Source organism: Mesoplodon mirus (genome assembly GCF_964341445.2).
Source record: "Mesoplodon mirus genome assembly, chromosome: 2".
Taxonomy (NCBI): domain Eukaryota; kingdom Metazoa; phylum Chordata; class Mammalia; order Artiodactyla; family Ziphiidae; genus Mesoplodon; species Mesoplodon mirus.
This window is the reverse complement of record NC_138977.1, coordinates 79866514-79891461: the sequence shown is the minus strand read 5'-3', so window position 1 is coordinate 79891461 and position 24948 is coordinate 79866514. Positions and strand designations below refer to the sequence as shown.

At 40.3% G+C, this 24948-nt stretch overlaps 1 protein-coding gene across 1 annotated transcript in view; it reads right to left on the bottom strand.

Moving 5' to 3' along the window:
• The window catches only part of PGCKA1 (PDCD10 and GCKIII kinases associated 1), an 86159-nt gene that overhangs the window by 31295 nt on the left and 29916 nt on the right, over window positions 1–24948 (bottom strand). The window lies entirely within an intron of this gene.

Here is a 24948-nt window from a genome sequence, read left to right as displayed (position 1 = left end):
CAGGCAAGGGCCCTGCTGCCAAGAGGCCATCACTCTCTGCCCCAAGCTGGCCAGCCACTCCACGACTGACTGAGACTACATGTATTAAAGGAGGGACTTGAACATGTCAATTAAGCTGTCCCTCGCTAAATTTCTCCCATTCTACAGTGAGATTTGTGAAGTGTTTTGACACCCCGGCTAAGCTATTAGTCTTAGTAGAGAGAGACAATGAGAACAAATAAATGGCTATTAAACTGCTGTTAATAAAGATTAAAGTTAGAGTCACAGCATTTTGGGGTGGGAAGGCCCTGAGAAAATATTACTCTAGCCCACATGTGTTACAGATTGGGAACTGCAGCCCTGAGAGGCTGTGACTGCCAGTATTACTTTTTAAAATTTATTTTTAAAAAATATTTATTTATTTATTTATTTGGCTGTGTCAGGTCTTAGTTGTGGCACGTGGGATCTTCGTTGCGGCATGAGGGGTCTTTCGTTGTGGTGCACGGGCTCTCTAGTTGTGGCACGTGGGCTTCAGAGCACATGGGCTTAGTAGTTGAGGCATGCAGGCTTAGTTGTCCTGCGGCATGTGGGATCTTAGTTTGTTCCTCCTATAGATCCCTAATCAGGGATCGAACCAGCGTCCCTTGAATTGGAAAGTGGATTCTTAACCACTGGACCACCAGGGAAGTCCCCTGCCAGTATTATCTTTGCTACACCATGCTGCTGTCCTTGTAGAGATCTAGAGCAGGGGTCAGGCCACCTGTTTTTGCTAAGTAAAGTTTTACTGGAATACAGCTATGCCCATTCATTTATGAGTTGTCTATGGCTGCGTTCGAGCTACACAGCAGTGTTGAGTAGTTGCAACAGATGTCGTATGACCCACAAAGCCTAAAATATTTACTCTCTGGCCCTCTACAGAAAAAGTGCTGACTTTGGCTCTACAGGATGAACAAAGTAGATGAGGAGGAACCAAGCCATGCCAGAACCATGTGAGTGAACTTGGCAGTGGGTCTTTGGACGCCTGCCAATGGGCACCTGAGTGAGCTTGGAAGCATGTTCTCTAGCTCATATGCAGCCTGGAGATGGACACGGCCCTGGCCAACAGCTTGACTATAACCCCAAGAGAGACCTTGAACCAGCGGTGCCCTGTTAAACTGTGCCTGGGTTCCTGTGAGATAACAAATGTTTGCTGTTTTAAGCTGCTAATGCAGGGGGTTGGGAGGGGGTACTTTGTTACACAGCAATAGATAACTAATACAATTGTGTCTCATTAGTTGGGCTCACCTTTTCAAGGCGAGTGAAATTCTACCTCCTGGATCAAAGTGCCATTACGATCTGCTCTGTGGAGCCTTTTGGACCCCTGGTCCCCATCTCCAAATGGAACTATCTATGCCAACTGCTTACTTAGAGTCTATCCCTTGGCCTTGTAGTCAGTTATGTAGATGTCTGTCTCTCTGGCTGGTGCTGTGTCTCATTCAATTTTGTTACCACAGAATCTGACTTAGTACCTATTATTCATAATGGAATTATAATATTTACTGAGTGCTTACTATGCATCAAGCACTTTATGTGCATTATATCATTTAACCCTCACAACCACCTTAGGAGGTGGATACTATTTTTAAGCCCGTTTATTAGGGGAGAAAGCAAAGGTTAAAGAGGTTAAGCAACCTGCCTTTTATCCCCTAGTGAGCTAGTGGGAGCACCAATATTTGAGCTCTGACTGACCCTGAAGCTGCCACATTCTGTTGACTGGGACCCAAAGTCCCAGGATATGTGGCTCCAGGCTTGGCACTGCCACATTTTTTTTTTTGCGGTACATGGGCCTCTCACTGCTGTGGCCTCTCCCGTTGCAGAGCACAGGCTCCGGACACGCAGGCTCAGCGGCCATGGTTCACGGGCCCAGCCTCTCCATGGCATGTGGGATCTTCCCGGACCGGAGCACGAACCCGTGTCCCCTGCATCAGCAGGCGGACTCTCAACCACTGTGCCACCAGGGAAGTCCGGCACTGTCACATTTAACTGTGGACCCAGAAAAGTCACTCACGCAGAGGACACCAGTGTCCTCCTTCATAAAGTGGCTATGATGATGATGATGTCCCTTTCCTGTCTCTCAGAGTTACTGTGAGAAAAAGCACATGTGCTGAAATACTAATCTTTGTTCACAGCAAATGTGGAATCAAAACGAAGTGATTTTCTGATCTTTGACCAGGCACCCACGGCAGACCTGAAAGAAGATCAGGAAAACAAGCAGAGGTGGACAGAGGTGGGAGGGCACTTCAGGGAAGACCCAGAGGGAGGGGAAAAGGGACACTGGAATCTGCTTCCGACACCCCTTCCCACTTCCTGTTCCTCCCTCTCCTGCTCTTGGTATCACTGTGGCCCCCGTGCCCCATCTGCAAAAATCCCCCAAACAGTGGTGGGTTGGATAATGAGGAGAAGTCCTCAGTTCTTTCACACTTTGGGAGTTTTTACTGGGACTGCCCTGAGCTCTCTCCTCCCTGGAAAGCCCTCTTCATATTATCTGGCTGACTCTGACTTCTCACTACACCTCGGCCTCTTCCAGAAATAAAAGTGTCCTGGATCCCCCAGGCCGGACTAGTAGTCCTGGTTCTGAGCTCCCACAGTACCTGCCACACCTCGCATACAAGGGACTCTGAATTTTTCACAGTTGCCTCCTTAGTGTGTAGCAGAGTGCTTGCCGTACATTCGACCGATTTTAGATGAATAACGGAAAGAATTTTCACCCACTTCTAAGGCTGTTCTGTGCTAGAATGTAAATCCCATAAGGAAACTGCCTGGTGCTCAATCCAGCACCAGGCATGTAGTGGGAGCTCAATAAATATTTGTTAACCAGCTGGCCCTAAACCTTTGGCCTCATGTTACTAGATCCAGGGCAGTATGGTTTGATTAAAGGGAGCTGAATTCAAGGAATGGCTTCGAGGTACAGAAGACACCCCAACTGTGGCCACACTAGAATGGATTCCCAGGAGCTTCCTGGATATGGGTTCTTGTGACTTAAGTTCCTAGACTTCATGATGCTATAACATCAGTATGTGCACTCAATCTCCAGGAAATGCATCATCTATTCTGCTCAGACTGCAGCCAAATGACCTTGGATTTAAATTGTATGTTTCTTGGAGCAGTGATCTTCAAAAGTTAAAAAGAAAAAAAAAAGAGAGGTACTTCTGTATGGACTACCTATTTCATCTTGCTTCCTTAAATGCCACTGATACACACACAAATACCAAAACCCAACGTTGCTTCTCTTCCAAATAACAACAGCATCCCAAGAGATCAAAAACTTCCTCAAGTATCAGTTCTGATACCAGTTCTGATAAGTTAGGTAAAATGGACATCCCAAGAAAATAAAGAACCTGACATATGCTTAACATCAAAACCAGAAAAAAATGCTGCCTAATAATCACCCAGAAAATGTACACTGTAAGTATTTCCCACCATTACTTGGCAATCCACCTACTTTTCTAAGGGAACCAAGAACTCTGCAGACATCATCTGTCTCCAACAAGATGCCTGTACAAACCTGAGTCAGATATATCTTGCCCAATTATTATTTTTATCTCTCCCACTTAAGCATTCCTAATCGTATGTAAGTAATTTTCCAAAAAATATTGGAAGTGTCCCTAGCTATTGTTTTTTTTCCTTCCTTCATTGTTTTTCATTAATAAATATAAGATGTCCATAAGATTAAGGTAGGAAGGATGGCAGTTTTCAAAATTTTTCATATTAAAGTTTGCTCAAAGAAAATGAAAAAATTTGGTCAAAGGAAATTTGCTTATTTTTAAGCTAAAATCAACAGCCAGCCCCACTTCCCACAGTGTGGAGTGCAACATGGAAAACCCAGTTTGTGGAAACAGTCCAAAACCAATTAAAGTAGATTTAAGTAACTGAGCATATAAAAATATGCATAACAATCCACAGATTTCTAGAGTATTGCTAGAGAGTGGTACAGGGTAGAAGGAAAACAAAACCAGAAATTGATAAGCTCTTAACCTACTTCTAATTCACTCAACTAAGTAAATATGAGACTGGCTTAAATTCCCAAATTTTCAATCCTTAATGTTTTCTTAGCCTGATATAGTAACACATAAAGTGTATCAACTTACTGTCTTTGGGGGAAAAAATACTGCTGCTTAATCCAGAGATAGCTGGAAAAGGATCCTACAATCTTCATTAGCAATAAAAGGTACATGGATGCATGGCAACAAAATCCATGAGGAGACATTTATCTGTAAACTGCTTTGGGGTAGTCTGAAGATTTCTTGACAGTATTCCCTCTCGCCGGTGGACTAATGCAGAAAATTTAACACCAGAAGAAGTTGGCATGCTTTTTAGCTTCTCTTTTTTAACAATGGGATAAAAAAATTGTATTCCTATTTCAACTATGTACAAAATTGTGCCAGTGCTTTGGGGGAATGCAAGAATTTTGCTCTGAGGTTCTAGCAGGTGCAAAATTTGTAGACCAATTATACCCCACAGGCAGCGGTGCACTGGCAATGTTTAACAACTGGTTCTATAGAAAAAAAAATGTTTATTATAAATAAAGCATGTGTAGCACACAGTTTATAAGTAATAATAAAAACCCCAATAGTTTCTTTTTATAATGAATTCCATAGGGACAACTTATTTTCACAGAATGCTTTAACTGAGTTTTGCCAGACTCTTTTGCCAGTAAGCATAGATCTGATTTGAATGTTAGTTGATATTTTCATTTGAGTTAATAAGTTAGACAAAAGTGAAAAAAAGGAACACATTTCTTGGAATTTCACTTGGTTGTTAATGACTAGTTCTTTGCTGAATCAGACAACAGCTTTTAAATATTGGAAGAAAACTTCCTCCAGGAATTTTTTGGGTTATCCTCATGTAAAAGCTACGGACTAAGCAAGCTTTTACGTTTAACTTGCATTAACATTCTCTTCATCATAGTCTTAAGTGTGTCAAGCAACCACATATTAAATCAAGCCCAGCTTTATAGCATTCGCCACTTTCCATGGTGTAAATGCTTCTGTCATGGCTGATTTCAAGCCAGCAATGTTAGGTCCCTGAACACAAAGCTGGAGAGATGTACAGTTTTACACCACTACAGAGTGTTTCTACCACACAGATATGATAGACGTAAATACCCTCAAGAACACAGAAAACAGTAAAATAATTAGGAAATGATGAGTTCTGAGTATTTATTAACTTTGTTTTTACTTTAATTATACTTTAATAGAATTTAACTTTATGTATCACCTCACAACATTTCTAAAATTCCAAAATTCCTCAGCCAGTCCCGGTGGCTCCAGCACAAGGTTTCAGGGTTCTGGCCTGAAGGGCAAATGCATTTCTCAGACAATTTTCCCTCAGGCACACACCACTAACCTCCAGTTAGCAGTGAGCCCAGGCCCAACTTCCCCTGCTTGGAGTTAATCAATCTCCAGGGGTGGGATGTTGGGCATTAGGTTCTCAGTAGAGTATTAACACTTAGGGAGGGAGGAAATGACTTCAGCACAGTCACATGACTCAGAGACATTACTCAGTTTCCTCACCTGTAGAATGGGGATGATGCTGTTTCTAGCGCGATTATAAGGATTAGAGATAAGGCATATAAAGGTCCTAAAATAATGCCTTGAATATAACTGTTTATTGTTAAGATGGTGGCAGGATCACTGTAAAAGACTCCTTTTCTGGACACACATGGATCCGTCAGGAAGCTGCTTCCTCTCTAATAGAGAAGCACTTTTCAAATGTGAGTGAAAGACGAGAAAGCCAGGTCACGATCAGATTTCTTGAGTATATGAAAGATAATTACCTGGCTCCCCAAATCACTATTTCATCTCTGCTCAGGAAATACAAAAAAAAAAAAAAAAACAAACAAAAAAACACACACACACACACAAAAGTGAAGGGAACTTGTAATTGGAGAGTTTTAGCACAGACCCAAAGGGTAACTTGTAACAGTAAATATTTTATGTTGTTATTTTAAGTTATTTTTATGTTATTTTCCTATCCCAGAGGAAACACACAAATGCTTGCAGAATTGAAATGAATAATCTCTTTCTCTCTATTCTCCTGTTTTAGTTTCTTTGGACTGAACAAATTTCGGAATTGTAAATGTGGTGCCTGTAATTACTCCAACTTAAATCTGGATGCCTTGAATCATCAGAGAGGCTGAAGTCCTTTGGCCTTTCCCTTCCTTTCCTTCCTTTTCTAGTACCCAGGGTCCTTCCTCACCCTCTTCTGGAACCCACTGTGCTCATTCACTCTTCTTGGGCTCTCCATGGGGGATTACTGCTTTGGTCTCTCTCAATATCACCTCAGTCATTTGCCTTAGATACACTTCAGAAGAGGGTGTCTATTTAACCTTCATTTCATTAAAATTACTCCTCTCTTCACTAAGCAGTAAAAGATGAGAAGTCATCACACAATGGTTTTAGGTGTGGTAGCCAGCTTCCCAGCTGGGACCCCACGATTCTCACCTCCTGGCATCACATCCTATTGCAGTCCTCTTCCCACACTGAATCAAGGCTGCATGTTCAATAAAACATGGCAGAAATGATGATGTGTGACTGCCAACGCTAGGTTAGAGAAGGCATAATTGCTTCTGTTAACGGTCTCTCAAGCGGTTCAGTCTGAAGGAAGCCAGCTGCCCTGCTGTGAGGACACTGACACAGTGGAGAGGCCCTGTGGGGAGGAACCCACCTGACCCACCTTGGAAGTACATCCTCCAGTGCCAGTCAAGCCTCAGTGACTGAAGCCACAGCCAGACACCTGACTGTACCCTTAGGAAAGACCCCAAGCCAGAAAGGCACACCTCTCAAATTCACGGCCCTCTCTTTTGCCCTCACCGCAGGATACATTTCCAGGCTTCTGCTGAGGTGGAGGGAATGCTGCCACCCAGATGCTTGCAGTAGCAAAAGGAGGTAGGGTACCAGCTGCTTGTTAAACCAAGTTCAGCCACTCCTGCCATTCTGGCCTCAGCCTCCTCTCAGCCTGAGGCGCTGCTGTTGCTAGTCCTGGAGCCTTGGCAGAACCCTGTCCTGAAAACTGGTGGGGCTCATCTGTCCCGTTTCCAGCTTCTGGGTCAGCTTTCTCAGGTCCACTGAGTTTGTGGCCACTCATCCACCTGTCTTCTAGCAGCAGGAGGTGCCTCGGGTCTCTGAAACAGGGGATGTCCAGGCAATATTCAGGGTGGGGACCATATAAAGATAGGAGGATGGAGTAAATAGGCATGAAGCATCCCAGGATTCCTCCAGTCTACTTCTCACCCTCAATCTCCAAAACAAACACTGGCAGCCAGGCCCTTACCCTCTGGGCAAGAGTTTGCAGGTATTTTCTTAGGGGATCTGGCCAACACATGAGGAAAGCCCTAAAGACACTGACATTAGAAGTTCCCTAACAGCTGGCTCAGCCAGCTCATTACAACAAAAGTCATCATCAGTAAGTGCAACCTTCCCCCCACCCTCACATTCTTGTTTGGAACTTCAGTTTTAGTTCCTTACTCTTATATCTGAGAACACTAATGATTATCAAATAGCTGAAGAAAACCAAAAAAACAATGCGGAGAGATCAGGAACTGCAGAGTAAAAAGAAAATTTCAAAAATTATTATTAAAAAACTCATAGAGATAAGAGAAATACGTTGTCTCATGAAGCAAGAAAATGATACTGTTAAAAAAAAGAGCATGGGCTTCCCTCGTGGAGCAGTGGTAGAGAGTCCGCCTGCCGATGCAGGGGACACGGGTTCGTGCCCTGATCCGGGAAGATCCCACATGCCGCGAAGCCGCTGGACCCGTGAGCCATGGCTGCTGAGCCTGCGTGTCCGGAGCCTGTGCTCCGCAACGGGAGAGGCCACAACAGAGAGAGGCCTGCGTAACGCAAAAAAAAAAAAAAAAAAAAAAAAAAAAGAGCATTCAGAGAACAAAAAAGGACCTGTTAGGAATTAAAAACATGACAGCATAAATTAAAACTTCAATTGAAGGAATCTAAGTTAAAATTAAGAAATTGGAGTGAAAAGACAAAGAAATCGGTAACAGGAGAGGAAGAATAAGAAAAGCAGATAAATAATCCAGGTATTCTAGGAGATCTAGAAAGTAAAACAAAACACCCACAGAAGAAGGAACATCAACAAAATAATTCGAGAAAACTCCCCAAAACTGGAGGGTAGATTTTCTAGATTTAAAAGGCTCACTGAGTGTCCAGTGCAGTGGATTAAAAAAAAAAAAACACACAAAAAAAACTGGCACTGAGGAATATCATTGTGAAATTTCTCAATATATTCAACCAACTTTCAGAGAAGAAAATAGTTTTATATATGTATAAAGGACTGGAAATTGGAATGGTGGTTGGTATTAGAATACTTTTCAACAGCCATACTGTGAATAAGGAAACAATGGAGCAATATCTTCAAAATTCTGAAGAAAAAAAATTTGCTTGAAAATAATTTCCAACACAGAACTCTCTATGCAATCATGCTATCAGTCAAATGAGGTATTGATAGAATACAGACATTTTAGACAGGCAAGTTCTTACATAACTTTAAACCTCCATATGTTTTTTCTTAGGGAGCTACTGCAGGATGTGGTCCATGAAAATTAAGGAATAAAACAAGGAAGAAAAAAAAAAAAGACGTGAGGTCTAGGAAATAGCTCTGACACAGGAGAGAAGTAAAGGGACTCTGTGGATGGTAATGCAGAAGACCTCAGATAACCAGGCAGAGGGGGCAACCAGTCCAGATGAGCAGGTCAGCAGTTTCTGAGAGAGACTTCTTCAGACGCATGAAACTGATATAATTGACATAACACCTGATATGAAACTGATAGGATCATGAAGCACCTTCAGAGAATATCTAGACAACTGGCAAATATTTCAGTACTGAATGAATGTTAAGTACATAAAACACACACACACACACACCAAACAGACAAAAATAAATAAACAAGTAAAAAGAAAATTATTAACTCCAGGGATAAGTTGTGCTGATAAGAAAAAAATAGTTCAGTATATGCCCCATTTCTGAATAGCACATATAGTCATAATAATGTAAATTTTGAATACTTTTGTAATCAAAACTGAGATATAACTATACTGTGAGGATGCCAATTGCACATGGTATAGACCAGGAGAATAAAGAGCTAAGTCCTCATGTTCGAAGGTGAAAGTTAATGTGCGGTGCCTCAAACTGAAAAAGCAGGAGGTGGCAACACTTACTTGCCATTAGGCATATGGAGGCAGAGTTGAAAGTGGTCATTCTGGGGAGGGAAATAAGGAGCAGGGGTCTGGGACCTGTTCTTTCTCGTATGAAACCTCGTAGAACTAGCAGGTTTTAAAAATTGTACCCTGTTATACATAACTTTGATGAAAATTTAAAAAAGTAATTTAAAATGTAACAGTATATAGAGAGCTAACATGTGACTGCTTTTTCAAAATAACATCTATGCGATTTTGGTAAATATTTTGGGTGTTTACTTTCCTTTTTAATAAATTGAGAGGCTTGGACTACATAACTGCTATGGTCCCTTGACCTCTACATGTGTATGTTTTTTGTATCTCTTTGTACGTGTCTGGACTTGTGAACACAAACATACAGAGATCTGATAATCAATAGTGGAACTCCCTTGATTATTTGATCATTAAAAATTAATATGTATTATCCACATATCTGCAAAGATACAATCCAATACTACCAAATGAAGGAGAACAAGGCGGCTCAACCGTCTACCGATTTGTAGAAAAACACCTGAGGCTGCATTTCTGTCTTCCTCTGTCCATGTGAGAGGAGACACAGGAAGAGACTAAAGTTCCCTGCTGGTTAGACCCTGGCCTGTGACGCACGCACTGTGATGAGGACCTCAAAGTTAATATTTATCCATCTCAGGGTAAACTTGGCTTGAGAACTTGGGGGGTGGGTAGAAAAAGGAAAGTGCTACATACTTTGGTGGAGATTTGTGCTCAAATCAATGTTAATCTTGGTAGCATAGCCAAGTCACTCGCATCCTCTCTAGCATGTGCCAAGGAAGAACATGGCAAGTCCTTCAACAAAACCAACACTAAAATGGGGAGGGCCGGGTATGGAACTTTGAATTAAAGAGAAATACAAGGATTGTGAAGATGATTTCTTCCTAGCTTGGTGACTGGTAAATCACTTAATCTCTCTATGCCCTGAATTCTTCGTCCATAAATATATATTCCATGTAGCTGTTAGAAGTCTACGTGTTAACACCCGTAGAACACTGAAAACAGTGCCTTGATATACCTTCTCTAAAAATAGATGCAAAGAACGTAACTGATTTATAGGGGTCTTGGATTCATGGCTGGCGTGCACTTGAATGGGCACTCTCTCTCTCTCTTTAACCTGGTCTTTATTTATGTAACCTGGTCTTCAGGATGATGGAAGCTCTAAGAGGATAGACTTTCCCATGACAGATTTGGTCAAGTCAATCTCAAAAAGTCAAGGAACGTACTGCTCACTGATCATAGTAAGCTTGTTTGGCAAAATCTCAGGTTACATTCATTTGCACTTAACATTTAGTATCTGACGCTGAAGCTTTCCTTTGGTTGCCAGATGTATTTGGCACTCTGGAGGGGATGGACAAACTCTGTACTAGTGCCAAGTCAAGGAGTCCAAGGACTGGTTTAAGGACACGCCTTCATCTTTTTTTTGTTATCCCAGGTCCTCAACAATATCTGGCATACAGAGAAGGAGCTCGTTTGTTGAATTTAAAATGAAAAAAAAATACATTGATATGCTTCTCATAGTCAAAAGTTATATAACCATACCTTATATTCACCCACAATTCTCTCATCTAAGAATGCAATCTTATTTTTCACATTCATTTTTCTGTTTATACTAAAACTTTTATAGGGTAAACCACTATATTAAATGGAATGTTAGTGTATCATATTATAGTATGTGTAATTTACATTTAAAGAAATTAATAAAGAAGACTGTCATCCTATGGAAGTAGTACTGTTTAGCTGTGAGCTATTTTTACCTAAAAAACCCCCAAAGAATATGAATTCCTTATCAGATTTATGGTTTGCAAATATTTTCTCCCATTTCATAGGTTGCCTTTCTCTCTGTCATTTCTTTTGCTATGCAGCTTTTATTTATTATTTTTAAAAATTTTAAAATATTAATTAATTTTATTTTTGGCTGTTTTGGGTCTTAGTTGCCGCACGCAGGATCTTCATTACAGCATGCGGATCTTTCGTTGTGGCACGTGGGTTTCTCTCTAGTTGTGGCATGCAGGCTCAGTAGCTGTGGCCTAGTTGACCTGCGGCATGTGGGATCTTAGTTCCCTGACCAGGGATCGAATCCGTGTCCCCTGCATTGGAAGGTGGATTCTTAACCACTGGACCATCAGGGAAGCCCCCCATGCAGGTTTTTAGCTTGAGGTAGTCTCATTTGTCTATTTTTGCTTTTGTTTCTTGTGCTTTTGGTGTAAGGTCCCAGAAATCATCGTCAAGATCAATGTCATGAAGGTTTTCTGTTATGTTTTCTTTTTGGAGTTTTATAGTTTCAGGTCTTAGGTTTACATCTTTAGTCATTTATGAGTTGATTTTTGTGTATGGTTTAAGATAAGGTTCCAATTTCGTTCTTTTGCAGGTGGATATCCAGTTTTCCCAACTGTCTTTTCCTCATTGTGTACTCTTGGCACCCTTGTCAAAGATCAGTTGAACTTATGCTGTAGACTATAGGTCTGTATGCCCTAATGAATGGGATTAGTGCATTTATAAAAGAGACCACAGAAAGCTCTCTTGCCCCTTATGCCACATGAGGTTATGGCAAGAAGACAGCTCTCTATGAACCAGGAAGTGAGATCTCACCAAATACTCAATCCCAACACCTTGATCTTGTATTTCCCAGACTCCAGAACTGTGAGAAATAAATTACTGTTGTTTATAAGCCACCCATTCTATGGTATTCTGTTATAGCAGCCTGGATGGACTAAGACACCATATATTTATAAACTTATTTCTGGACTTTTAATTTTGTTCCATTAGTCTATATGTCTGTTTTTATGCCAGTCCCATACTGTTTTAGTTACTGTAGCTTTGTAATACATTTTGAAATTAGAAAGTGTGATACCTCAAGCTTTATCTGTCTCAAGTTTGCTTTGGCTATTCTGGGTCTTCTGTGGTTCTGAGTGAATTTTAGGATTGTTTTTTCTTTTTCTGTAAAAAAATGTCATTGAGAGTCTGACAGACATTGCACTGAATCTGTAGATCATATTGGGTAGTATGGACACTTTAACAATATTAAGTCTTCCAATCCATGAACATTAGCTGTCTTTCTGTTTATTTCCGTCTTCTTTATTTCTTTCAACAATGTTTTGTAGTTTTCAGCGTACAGGTCTTTCACCTTCTTGGTTAAACTTATTCCTATAAAAATAAAGTATTTTATTTTTTTGCTGCCACTTTAACTCGGATTGTTTTCTCAATTTCCTTTTTGGATAGTTTGCTGTTAGCACATAGAAATGCAACTGATTTTTTAAAGTTGATTCTATATCCTGTGACTTCACTGAATTCCATATTAGTTATAATTTGTGTGTGGGGGGGTAATCTTTAGGCTTTTCTACATGTAAGATCCTGTGGATTTTTATAATCATTTCATAAATGGTGGTAAGACAACAGGTTATTAGGGAAAAGTTAGATCCTGAATTAAATGAGAACAAAAATATTTGGAGGGAAATACAAGTGAATATTTATCTAACTTAAGAATAAGGAAGGGCTTTTCAGTTACTAAAGGTCTGGAAGAAACACAAGTAAAAGATTAACAGATTACATAAAAAGTAAATATTCTTCACCTTAAGAGGTGAAAAACTGCAAAGATCAAATGGAACAACATTTATGACACAGATGATAAAGGGTTACTATCTTTAACTTTAAAAGGGTTCATAATTCAACAGGATATCTATTAAAGACATCAATAAAAAAATAACAAAGGACATGGCCAACCAATTAAGAAATGAATAAATACTAAAGCCAATGAACATGAAAAATTATTCAACTACAGAAATAAATAAATGCAAATAACTGTATAACACTTTTATCAAGTAAGTTGAACTTTTTGCTTAATGATAACAACCACTGTTAAAAAGTCTTTAAAATATCAGTAATTTTTGCTCCAAAAATTCTAGTCCTTGGAGCCTAAACAAAGAATGTAATCAGAGAATCAGAGAGGTATGAGTAAAGATCTTCTTTATTTATTTATTTATTTTTGGCTGTGTTGGGTCTTCATTGCTGTGCATGGGCTCTCTCTAGTTGCGGTGAGCAGGGGTCACTTCTCGTTGCGGTGTGTGGACTTCTCACTGCGGTGGCTTCTCCTGTTGCAGAGCACGGGCTCTAGCCATGTGGGCTTCAGTAGCTGTGGCACACAGGCCTAGCTGCTCCACGGCATGTGGGATCTTTCCGGACCAGGGCTCGAACCTGTGTCCTCTGCACTGGCAGGCAGACTCTCAAACACTGCACCACCAGGGAAGTCCGATGAGTAAAGATCTTTAAAAAAGGGTGCTCCACTTAGAATTATCCTTAAACAAATTATGATCTATTCATAAACTGGAAAAAGAAAGTAACACTAAGTTTAAAAAAAGTAGGGTAGGAGACTAAGCGAAAAAAAAACAGGGTATGTATATGAAATGTAATGTAAAATTTATTATCAACAAATCACCACATATATAGTCAAAGGGAATATACTTAAATGAAAAAAGTCATCTTGGGGTACGCAGTAGGTTTAGCTTATGATTTGTCTAAATTGGATCAGATTTTTTTTAAAACCATGAAATATATTTATTGGCAGTATTTCCATAATATATTTTATTTTAGACTACAGTGATAAGCTACATAAAGAGAGCAGGTATCATATGATGCTGGATGGGAATATTCTTCTAAAGCACATTTTGGAAAGAATTAATAAGCATGATGTTAAAAATTATGTCTATCCTGAAGATTCAGGGACTACTGTGGAATACTGGAAGAGTTGTGTTAAATTCTTCCTCCACATTTGCCTTTTTCAATTTCTTTTTTATCTATACTTTTTACTTGTATTTGAAGAAGCTGAGTTATTTGGCATACAAAATCATAATTTTATTTTTTGTTGGAAACTATACCCTAGATCAAAAATTGAAAGATCATATTTATTATTTTGTTTCTTTCTCTTTGAATGTATTTTTTTCTGATATTAGTATGCAGTCCCTGATTTCTCTCTGTTGCATTTGTTTGCCTTATCTTGGCCTCTCCTTTTATTGTTTATTTTGTTTGTCACATTATTCTGGGTGAATGGCAATTGACTTTACTTCTTTTCTGACCCAACCTAAGAGTCTGTGCCTTTTAATAGAGAAGCTTAAACTACTTACATTTATGCTATGCACTGACTCTCTCCTCTCATCTTATTTTGCCATTTTCTTAATGTCTCCTGGTTGTTTCCTTTATTTTCAGACTTCTGATTTTACTTTTTGCTTTGTTTTAAAATTTCTCCAGCATGTTGCAAGGTATATGTTGTGTTTTAAAAATTCTCCTCATGAGAGAAAATATTCTTTTTTTACCTTCCTTTTTTTTGTGTGTGTGTGGTATGTGGGCCTCTCACTGGTGTGGCCTCTCCCGTTGTGGAGCACAGGCTCCGGACGCGCAGGCTCAAGAGCCTAGCCGCTCCGCGGCATGTGGGATCTCCCCGGACTATCTTCCTTTTTAAAAGGCATTATTTACCTGAAGTGGTACCCAGATGAAGTTTTAATGCAAGCTTTCTAGTTCAATACTGATTGTGTCACTTTTGAGGATAAAGGCAGCACTTATACTAATTATGCAAGAACAACAGGTTTCAACTAGAAGCGTTTTGGGCAAATATGATGGATGGTCATCCTATCTCTGGGTGATAGGAATAAGGAGGTGCAGGTTTGGGGGTGGGTAGAAGATTTTGCTTTGGTGTATTCTGTACCTAAGATGGGTGATGAACATTCAAAGAGAGGTATTCTGTTGGCAGTAGTATATATTGGTCAGAAACTCAGAAGAAAGCTTTGGGCTCAATATAAAGATTTCTGAGTCATTACCAATATAGCTAATAGATAGGGCCATAAGACTGAATAACGAAATAGAGGCAATAAGTATGTAGTGTTAAAGAAAAGACTGAATCCTGATGAACACTGCTTAATGTAAAAAAAGAAGAAGAAAAAAAAACTACAAAGGAGATTAATAAATTGCGGCATGTGGGATCTTTCCGGACCAGGGCTCAAACCCGTGTCCCCTGCATTGGCAGGCAGACTCTACAAGTGGGTAGGAAAAAAAATAAAGAGGGTTGACTCCATTTCTTGCCATGTCTTCTCATGAGACTTTCAAGATCAGGTAATTTCTGGCCAAGAAACAAAAGCAGAATTGTCCCATTCTGCAATGGTTCCAGATGAAAACTGGTAGTGAAACCAGATACGATTCCAAAAGGAGACACTGGAGAAAGACCAAGCTGGGTCTATATGGAATTGCACATGACATGGCACCATTTATGCTGTATCAAGGTTATTAGCATATTTCTAAATCAAGTTGAAAAAAAATCACCATTCTCTGGACAGTTGGACAAGTCTTACTGGGAAAACGATATTTCTATGCTCCTGTACTAGTAGTTTGGTTCAGTAATAAATATATGAAAACTTTTATTTGAAAAACAAACAAATACATAAATAGAAGTGAGCATGGTAATAAAGCAGGTAAAGGGTTTCAGGGAGCAAGGATTGACCAGTAGTGTTAAATGACACTCAAGTGTCCAGTAAGCAAAGGAGTGTAAATGCCTCTCAAGTTTACCAAGAAAGGTAACTGGTGACCTTGGCAAAGGCAGTTTTGGTACAGTGGTGAATCTGGAAGCTAGATTGCTATGGGTTAACCAGTAGTAGGAGGTGAGGAAGTGGAAACATTAGGCATAAAAAGCCTTAGAAGGAAATGGGCTGTGAATGGAAGGTGAGAGAGAGTGAGAAAGAAGAAAGTAGGATTAATGGAAAGTTTGCTTAAGTTGGGAGTTTTCAAGTTATTTGGAATATGATAGTAGAAGACAGTTGGAAGAAAGGGAGGAATTTAAGACAGAGGTAAGAGACAGGATCATGGTTTGAGCAAGGTCTGTTAGCAGGCAGGAGGGAACAAGGAAGGATTAATCAGCCTCAGATAGGAGATGGTGGGGAATAAGGCAGACCTGTGCTCATTGCCTTCATTTTATGTGTCTTCCTGTTCCGCAGAAGCTAGAAATGAGAAAAGCATTCCCATACTGACTTAGATTCAGACAATGCTATGCAAGATGAGAAAGGCAGAAGAAAGGGAGGGAGAGGTTGTACTTTGGCTACGCCTGCTCTTTCTACTGGCAAGCCCCACAGGGACATGCTGGGTTTTCCGTTAGCACGTTAGAAGTGTTCCAGCATCCTGGTGCTTTGTGGATGTCAAGAGGCAGAATGGGGGGCATTTGTTTTTCTGTCTGTGCAGATCCATGAGGCATGGTGTGACTCTAGGGCCATCATTTGTAGCAGCTCACCAGCTAATCCCAGCTAAGGCAGTGTTCCACCGATCATTTCCAACTCCCCCTCTTTTTGGTTGTGTAAGAGGAGTCAGCTCCCTGGAAGGGTTAGTTCTGTGGTGGTTTTTTGTTGTCATTTTTGTTTTTAGTGTTATTGAGCCTGCTACTCAAGCCTTTCCAGGGATACTGTAAGCATTCAATTCCCTGTATTAAATTTCCTTTTGCTTGACATAGCTAACGTAACTTCTGTTTCCTGCAAGTGAACTCTTGATTGAGAGGAACATCTACTCTTGTATCAGGAGGGAAGGAAGGATGGATATACATGTAGATAAATTTGTGTGTGTGTGCATGTGTGTGATGGCAATCTCCTCAAATGCAGGAGTTTTTTAAGCTGTGGTGTGCAGAGCCTCAAGGAGCTCCTAAATAGGGTTCACGGCATCTGTGAACTTAAATGAGTAAAAGTCACATCTCCTTCTTACCTAACCTCTAACTTAAATTTAGTATTTTCTTCAATTCTGAATGTAGGCATCAAACCACAGCATCATTGGCAGTTCCTGTGACTTTGCCGCTAATAGAAAGTAGATATTTTCATATTATATTAGAGCTGTTGTAGATCTCAAAACATTGTTTATGCTCATAACTATGGTATTTATTAGACTCCTGTTAGATCTTGTTCTGTAATACATTTATAAAGAAACACACACTGATGTTTTTCCAAAGATGACATAGCAGGCACATGAAAAGATGCTCAAGCTCACTAATTATTAGAGAAATACAAGTCAAAACAGCTATGAGATATCACCTCACACCTGTCAGAATGGCTATCATCAAAAAATCTACAAATAACAAATGTTGGAGAAGATGTGGAGAAAAGGGAACCCTCGTACACTGCTCATGGGAATGTAACTTGGTACAGCCACTATGGAGAACAGTATAGAGGTTCCTCAAAAAACTAAAAACAGAACTACCATATGCTCCAGCAATTCCACTCCTGGGTATGTGTCCAGAAAGACCCAAAAAACAAAAAACAAAAAGCAAAAAGAAAACACTAATTTGAAAAGATACATGGCACCCCAATGTTCATAGCAGCATTATTTACAATAGTCAAGACATGGAAGCAACCCAAGTGTCCATCAACAGATGAACAGAAAAAGAAGATGTACACACACACACACACACACACACACACACACACACAATGGAATATTACTCAGCCATAAAAAGAATGAAATTCTGTCATTTGTCACAATCTGGATGGACCTAGCAAATATTACACCTAGTAGAATAAGTCAGAGTTAGCAAATCCTATATGATACCACTTATATGTGGAATCTAAAAAATAACATAAATGACTATATATGCAAAACAGAAACAGACTCACAGATATAGAAAATAAACTAGTGGTTACTAAAGGGAAGAGGGAAGGGGAGAGGGGCAAAATAGGAGTATGGGATTAAGAGATACAAATTACTGTGTATAAAATAGATAAGCAACAAGGATATATTGTATAGCACAGGGAATTATAGCCATTATCTTGTAATAACTTATAATGGAGTATAATCTGTAAAAATACTAAATTATTATGCTGTACACCTGAAACAAATATAGTAAATCAACTCCAATTTAAAAAATGGAATATAAAGAAGCAGCACATCACAATTTTTAAAAATTGATAACTCTATTTCCTTTGTAGTCCTATGTATTTTATTTTATGCATTTAAAAATATCATCCTGAAAAGGGGTCCATAGGCTTCAACAGACTGGTAAAGCAGTCCATAGCATAAAACATGTTAAGAAGCCTGTTCTAATGTCTTCTGTTTTGCCTGTAAAGTGGGGTTTCTAAACTTTGGCACTAGCGATATTTTAGGATGGATAATTCTTTCTTTCGGGGGACTGTTTTTGTACTGTAGGATGTTCCGGAGCCTTGACTATGCTAGTAGCACCCTTCCTGATCACATGACAATCAAAGAAATTGTTACCTGTGGGGCAAAAGTGACCGTGGTTGAGAATCACTATAGTAGTGCTAAGCGTGAGGAAGGTGACTAGGTCTGAGATCTGACTGGAGAGGGCTCAAAATGGATGCAACAGAGGACGGCAGAGAGAAATGACTAAAGAAAACATGCAATTGAGTGATGTTGAGGGACCAGCGGAAATCATCTACAGTCATCCCTCAGTATCCCTGGGGGATACAGGATCCCCATGGATACTACTGATAAAATCCAAGGACATTCAAGTCCCTTATATAAAATGGCAGAGTATTTGTATATAACCTACACATACCCTCCCATATACTTTAAATTATCTCTAGATTATTTATAATAACTAATACAACATAAATGTTACATAAATAATTGTAAATACAAGGTAAACGCTATGTAACTAGTCGCTGGTGTGTGGCAAATTCAAGTTTTGCTTTTTGGAACTTTCTGGAACTTATTTTTTTCAAATATTTTTGATCTGCAGCTGGTTGAATCCACAGATGCAGAACCTGCAAATATAGAGGGCTGAATGTGTAGAGTAGCCCACGGATAAGAGGTTTTTCAAGTTGTTGTTGTTTTTTGGGTTTTTTTAGTTAATTTATTTATTTTTGGCCGCGCTGGGTCTTCGGTGCTGCGCGTGGGCTTTCTCTAGTTGCAGTGAGTGGGGGCTACTCTTCGTTGTGGTGCACGGGCTTCTCATTGCAGTGGCTTCTCTTGTTGTGGAGCACGGGCTTTAGGCTCGCGGGCTTCAGTAGTTGTGGCGTGTGGGCTCAGTAGCTGTGGCACACGGGCTTTGTTGCTCTGCAGCACGTGGGATCTTCCTGGACCAGGGCTCGAACCTGGGTCCCGTGCATTGGCAGGCAGATTCTTAAGCGCTGCGCCACCAGGGAAGCCCCTCAAGTTGTTTTCTTCTACTCACCATACATGATGAATATTCAAATGATGGAGTCTACCATCAACAGCATTTGTGATATAGGTGCTGACTTACGAATGAGATGGGCTGGAGTTACCTACAACGTCCGAAGTACTGTTTCTTCCCCTGATCCAAATGTTAACATGTCTTAACATGCTGGTTGGAAAAAACACTTTATTCAAGCAGAAGGAAAACGAGAACATTTAGAACTTAAAATAACTGTTATTGCCCCTTGTTCTGCTATTGTCCAGAATAGCAGCGACAGGAAGCAGGGTGGGTATATTCTGGACTTGAATGGATTTGGAGATTGCCGCTCCCAGAAAATGTGAGCACAGGTGACATGGCTGTGAAGGATATGAAGCAACCCTATGATCCAGCAATTTGCCTCCTGGGGTATTTACCCAGGAGCAATGAAAATATATATCCACATAAAAACTTGTCCAAGAGTGTTGATAGCAGCTTTATTCAGAGTAATCCCAAACTGGAAATAACACAAATGTCCATCAACAGTATAATGCCCTGCGGTGTGGTCATACAATGAAATACTACCGAGCAAGAAAAAAGAATGAACTGCTGACATATGCAACAACACATACGGAACTCAAGAACATGCTGAGGAAAAGCAGCCTTACACAAAAGAGAACATACATTCTTACAGACTGTATGAGTCATTTGTATAAGTTTTAAATAGGCTAAATTAAGCCATGGTGATTAAAAAAATCAGAATAGTGACAGACTCCATTGGAGTGGAAACAAGAATTGATTGGGAAGGGGCATGGAAATTTTCCTGGGTGATGATGCTCTCTATATTTCTTGATGAGGAGTTGCATTATACAGTTGTAATGCAGTTGCCAAAACTCACCAAATTGTACACTTGGATTTATGCATTTCACTGAATGTAAATTACACCAGAGGAAGGGGAGAAGGAAGGGCAGGGGGAAAGGTGAAGGAGAAGAGGAAGAAAACAGCAAATAAAAACTGAACTCACAGTCAACCAAACACATGCTGAAATGTTTGAAATGAAATGACGTCTGTAACATACTCTGAGATGTAGTCAAAAAAAAAAAAAAAAAGAGGGATCGGTGGATAGCCAGGTGGTTAGATATGTGATGGAGAAAAGACCCCTAACATTAATTGTAGATTCTAGATGGTGAGATGTGCAATTCTGTAAGCTTTTCCGTAGCTTGAAAATTTTCATACTAAAGAACATGAGTGTATGGCAATGTGTCTCTTTTTGCCTTTTTGAAGTATTTCGTTAACCTTTGGGCCAAAAAAGCTACGTGAGAACCATCAAAGCATTTCATATGGTTCTTGCTCTATTTTAATAAATGGAACCTAAAATGTCACACTTATTCTCCATTCCGTGAATAACAACAATCACTCACACTATGTGCCACCACCACCTCTGGATCGCTGAAGCTGTCCAGGCTCCACCGGGCTAATTACCTTACACACGTCAGCCTCCCATAGAGAACTCAATGGTTCTCTTTATTGTCTAACAAAAAGTTCTAGAACACATCTTCAGAACTTCCAGGCAGCCGGGAACTAGAACAGATGTCCAAGAGGAAGACTATGTCTGGGATGGTGGGTATTTTTAGCAGAACGTATTATTCAAATGTGTTATGAAGGTGTGGGACTGTGTGTGTGTGTGTGTGTGTGTGTGTGTGTGTGTGTACTGAGCCGGAAGTGAGAGAAGGAAAATATATTTTAGAAAGAAGATACACATTATAAGTCATAAAAAGGAATAGTAACTTTATTCCAAATTCTGTAGAGAGAAAACTTTTTTCTTTTCTCTTTTTTCTTAAGCTCGTATCCAATGTCATATGATACTGTCACCTGGCAAAGGGGTGTGACAAAGGCTGCCCGGATCTGGCACCTCCAGCTCTTTTCTAGCTTCCCTTTCTCAATAAACCTTTGACAAAGGTCAGTTGTTTGAAAGGCTGGGTTTTTCCTTGTTTGGTCAAAGCGTTTCTTGCTCAGCAGAATGATCAAATGTCTCTGAGTGTCAATAAATAAGTGGTTTCAGTGAAGCTTTTTGGAATCTATTTCCCTGAAGGCTGCTTGGTGGCGTGCCTGGGATTGCTTTGGTTTTGTGTGAAACTAGTAGGTAAACAATGTAATTACCAGGCTGCCTAGTCCCTGCGGCTCCTGACACCTGCAGAGCCACGCATTGAAGAAGAGGGCAGGGATAAAGTATCTTCACCTAAAACCAGGAGTCAGGCTTTGAACTTCAACTCAAACTGACAAAATGCCAAGGTGCTAAAGTGGCAGAAGTTGGATTTGAACTAAAGGGATCTCAGGAGCCCTGGTGCAGCTGTGCCGGCACTAGGAAGGTAGTGAATTAGGTAAATATCTACTAGGAGAAAAAAAGACAATAAGCCAGACTTAAACAAAGACATCAGTTTCTGATTAACTTTACTCTGGATGGAGGCCATAATTCAAACCTGATTCATGAAACAGTGTCTAACAGTTCTGGCTGTGTACAGGGGGAATGTATCAGAACTGGATTAGCTACAGTAACCCCACACCGAACAAGTTCAGGGAAATCTGTTTGGTTCATTTTATTTGCGTGGACACCTGTCTGCTGTCATTAGGGAGAGAAGGGTGGTTTTCTGTAAAGCCAGGTCAAACCATCTCTTCCTGAGAAGCAGCTGACTGACGTGCAAACCAAGCATCTTCTGCCTGTCCCATTGGAATAATATAGTAGACGTGTTTCATACAATGACACACTTAGTGGTACCCAGCTTCCAAGAAGTAGTAGACAGACTTTAAAACTTAACAGGATTCAGGAGGAAAAAAAAAATCTTGGCTCCTTCCTTAACATAAATTGTTATAATCAGCAAATCAGTAGGCAGTTTTCATTGGTTTGTGACTCATTTGGGACTTAATTCCGATAAAGATGATGTGGTGACATTTAAAGGCTTGGCCGAAATTAGAAACAGGAAAACTGAAGGTGACTTTGGTGGAAAATACAGAATATGAAATAGAGTACAAAATAATAAGACATTCACTCTTTAGGTGGGTTTTATGAATTGCTGACTCAATACATCCATACTGTTTTGGCCATCTGACTACTCTGCCAGTCTAATGGTGTGGGATGAGTGACAGCCTTACTTTCACATGCACAGAGTGGGTTTTGTTTTTTAAGATAGAATGATCTATCAACATAGTCTTCTCGGCCATTCTCCCAGGACAAGAAACAGAAGAAAGTTGAATGACTTGCTTTCTGAGCACAGAGTGAAGTAAGAATCTGAACTTTAGTCCCAATGCATCTCACACACTGCTCCCCACACACTTCACATTTAAGAGACCTGGCTACATGGATGCTGGGCTACAGACTGGCTGGTACAGTGGGATGGAACAGACCAATGTTCACCTGGCTTAAATGCTCTGCTGTTTCAAGGCGAAATGCTGGTCTCATGGGGTTAGAAGAAAAATCCAGAAGCATTCCTCTCCTCCACTAACATCTCCATCTTTGATAACTTGGGCATGGATTTGATCAGAGGGAAACTGTTTGTTGCATTTTTCTTATCCTTTATAGGATTACTAATAAGAAATCTGAGTAAGTAACAAAAATCTTGCCCCAGCACGTATTGAGACTTCTCTATGGAGAGTGCTGATGACGGATGACCCTTCATGACACAGGACCACCAGACCTTGGTGTAGGCCGTGGATGCTCAGTGGTGGCACCAGCGCTAGCAGAAAAGTTTATGCTTCTGGGGTTGTTCCGGGCTGAAGTGTATCCCTAACCCATAGCACCTCAGAATGGGACCGTATTTAGAGAGAGGACCTTTAAAGAGGTAATTAAGGTAAAATGAAGTCATTAGGGTGAGGCCTAACCCAATCCGACTAGTGTCTTTATTAGAAGGGGAGATTAGGACACACAGACAACACAGACTGTGGGAGGACCATGTTGAAGAAGCAGCAAGGAGAGAGGCCTCAGAAGAAACCAAACCTGCTGACACCTTGACCTTGGACTTCCAGCCTCCAGAACTGTGAGAAGTTAAATGTCTGTTGCTTAAAGCCACCCAGTCTGTGCTATTTTGTTATGGCAGCCCTAGTGGTCTAATACAGGGGTTTACAAAGAAAACGTGAAGAATATTTGGAATTGTTCAAAGTACAAGAGCCTATCTAGGCTAACTCAGAGTTGTCCAGAGTGTGTTCCTAGGAAGTTAGTAACTGTTACTGGGAAAAAGAAAGGGGGATTCTGGGCTCAAGTGAATTTGGGAAATGCTGGATTAGGCAGTCAGCCAGGTTTCTTTGCTGCAGAATTTCTCGGAGCCTTTAATGTGCTGAGGTGCATATTATGAGTTTGATTCACATGATCTGTGTGCCATCCTTGACACCTCTCTTTGCCTCGCTTTTCACTTCCAATCCATGGCCAATTCCTGATGACTTTATCTTTTAAATATTTCTTGAACGAGTTCACTTCTATCTGAACCTTCACGAAACCTGGGTTGTACCAACATTGCCTGACAATTTCATTTTCTAAATATTTCTTGAATTAGTTCACTTTTCTCTACTGAACTGCCATTGAAACCTGGACCAAATGACCTACGTCTCTTGCTTAGTCCACTGCAAGATCCTTCTGACAGGTCTGCCCACACCCACTGGGTGCTCTCCAGGCAGTTGTCCACAACGCAGCCACAGGAATCTTTCCCAAGAACAGGTTGGATTATGCCAGCTCCCTGACTGTAAAGACATTTCAGTAGCTTCCCACTGTTCTTAAAACGAGAAGACAAAATTCCTACCTACTTCTACAAGCTTATATTGAACCATCATCCTCCCTGGGCTCCATCCATCCTCACACGTTTTCTTTTAGTCCCACTACAGGGCCTTTGCTCATGCCGTCTCTTCTTCCTGGTTAATACCCCCGATCTTCCTCAGGGACGCTTTCTTTTACTTCCATTCTTGGGTCAAAACCCTGTACCATTGATTCACATTGCACTTGTCACTACTGAAAATTTACCTGCATGTGATTATTTGGTTAATACCTGAATCTTCCTCTTCTACATTGAAAACTCTGAGTTTGTAGAACACCTTTTGTGAAATACCCAGTTAATTTATTGAGGAAGGTCCGGGGAGGACACCTCTGAAACACACCGTGAAGAATTTTTATGAAGAAAGACAATGAGCAGGGTTCAAGGAGAAAGGTTTTGGGTCCTTAGAAACAGGCAGTTATTTGTTGCAGCTTAGCTAAACAACCCATGTGAAAAGTTGAATATGGAAAAAAATATGATATTGGGTCTAAGTTCTGGAGGTGTATGTGGGTGTTTAACTTAAAAAAAAAACAACCAACTTTTGATTTTGAAAATTTTCAAACCTACAGAAGACTTGGAAGACTAGTACAACAAACCGCCACATACTTTTAAGCAACCTGTTTAATGATGTGATTTTGCTCCAGAAAAGCTGCTCTTTTCTGCTTTACTGTAGTCAGTGTAATTCTGATAGTGCCTTCAGAAAGATATGACTATGTAATTTGATCACAAATACTCATATTTCAGGAAGGCATTTGCCTGCTGGCAAATGATTAATCAAGAAATGATCTTAAATAAGGTACTGCAGGAGATAAAGTGACATTTATGGGAC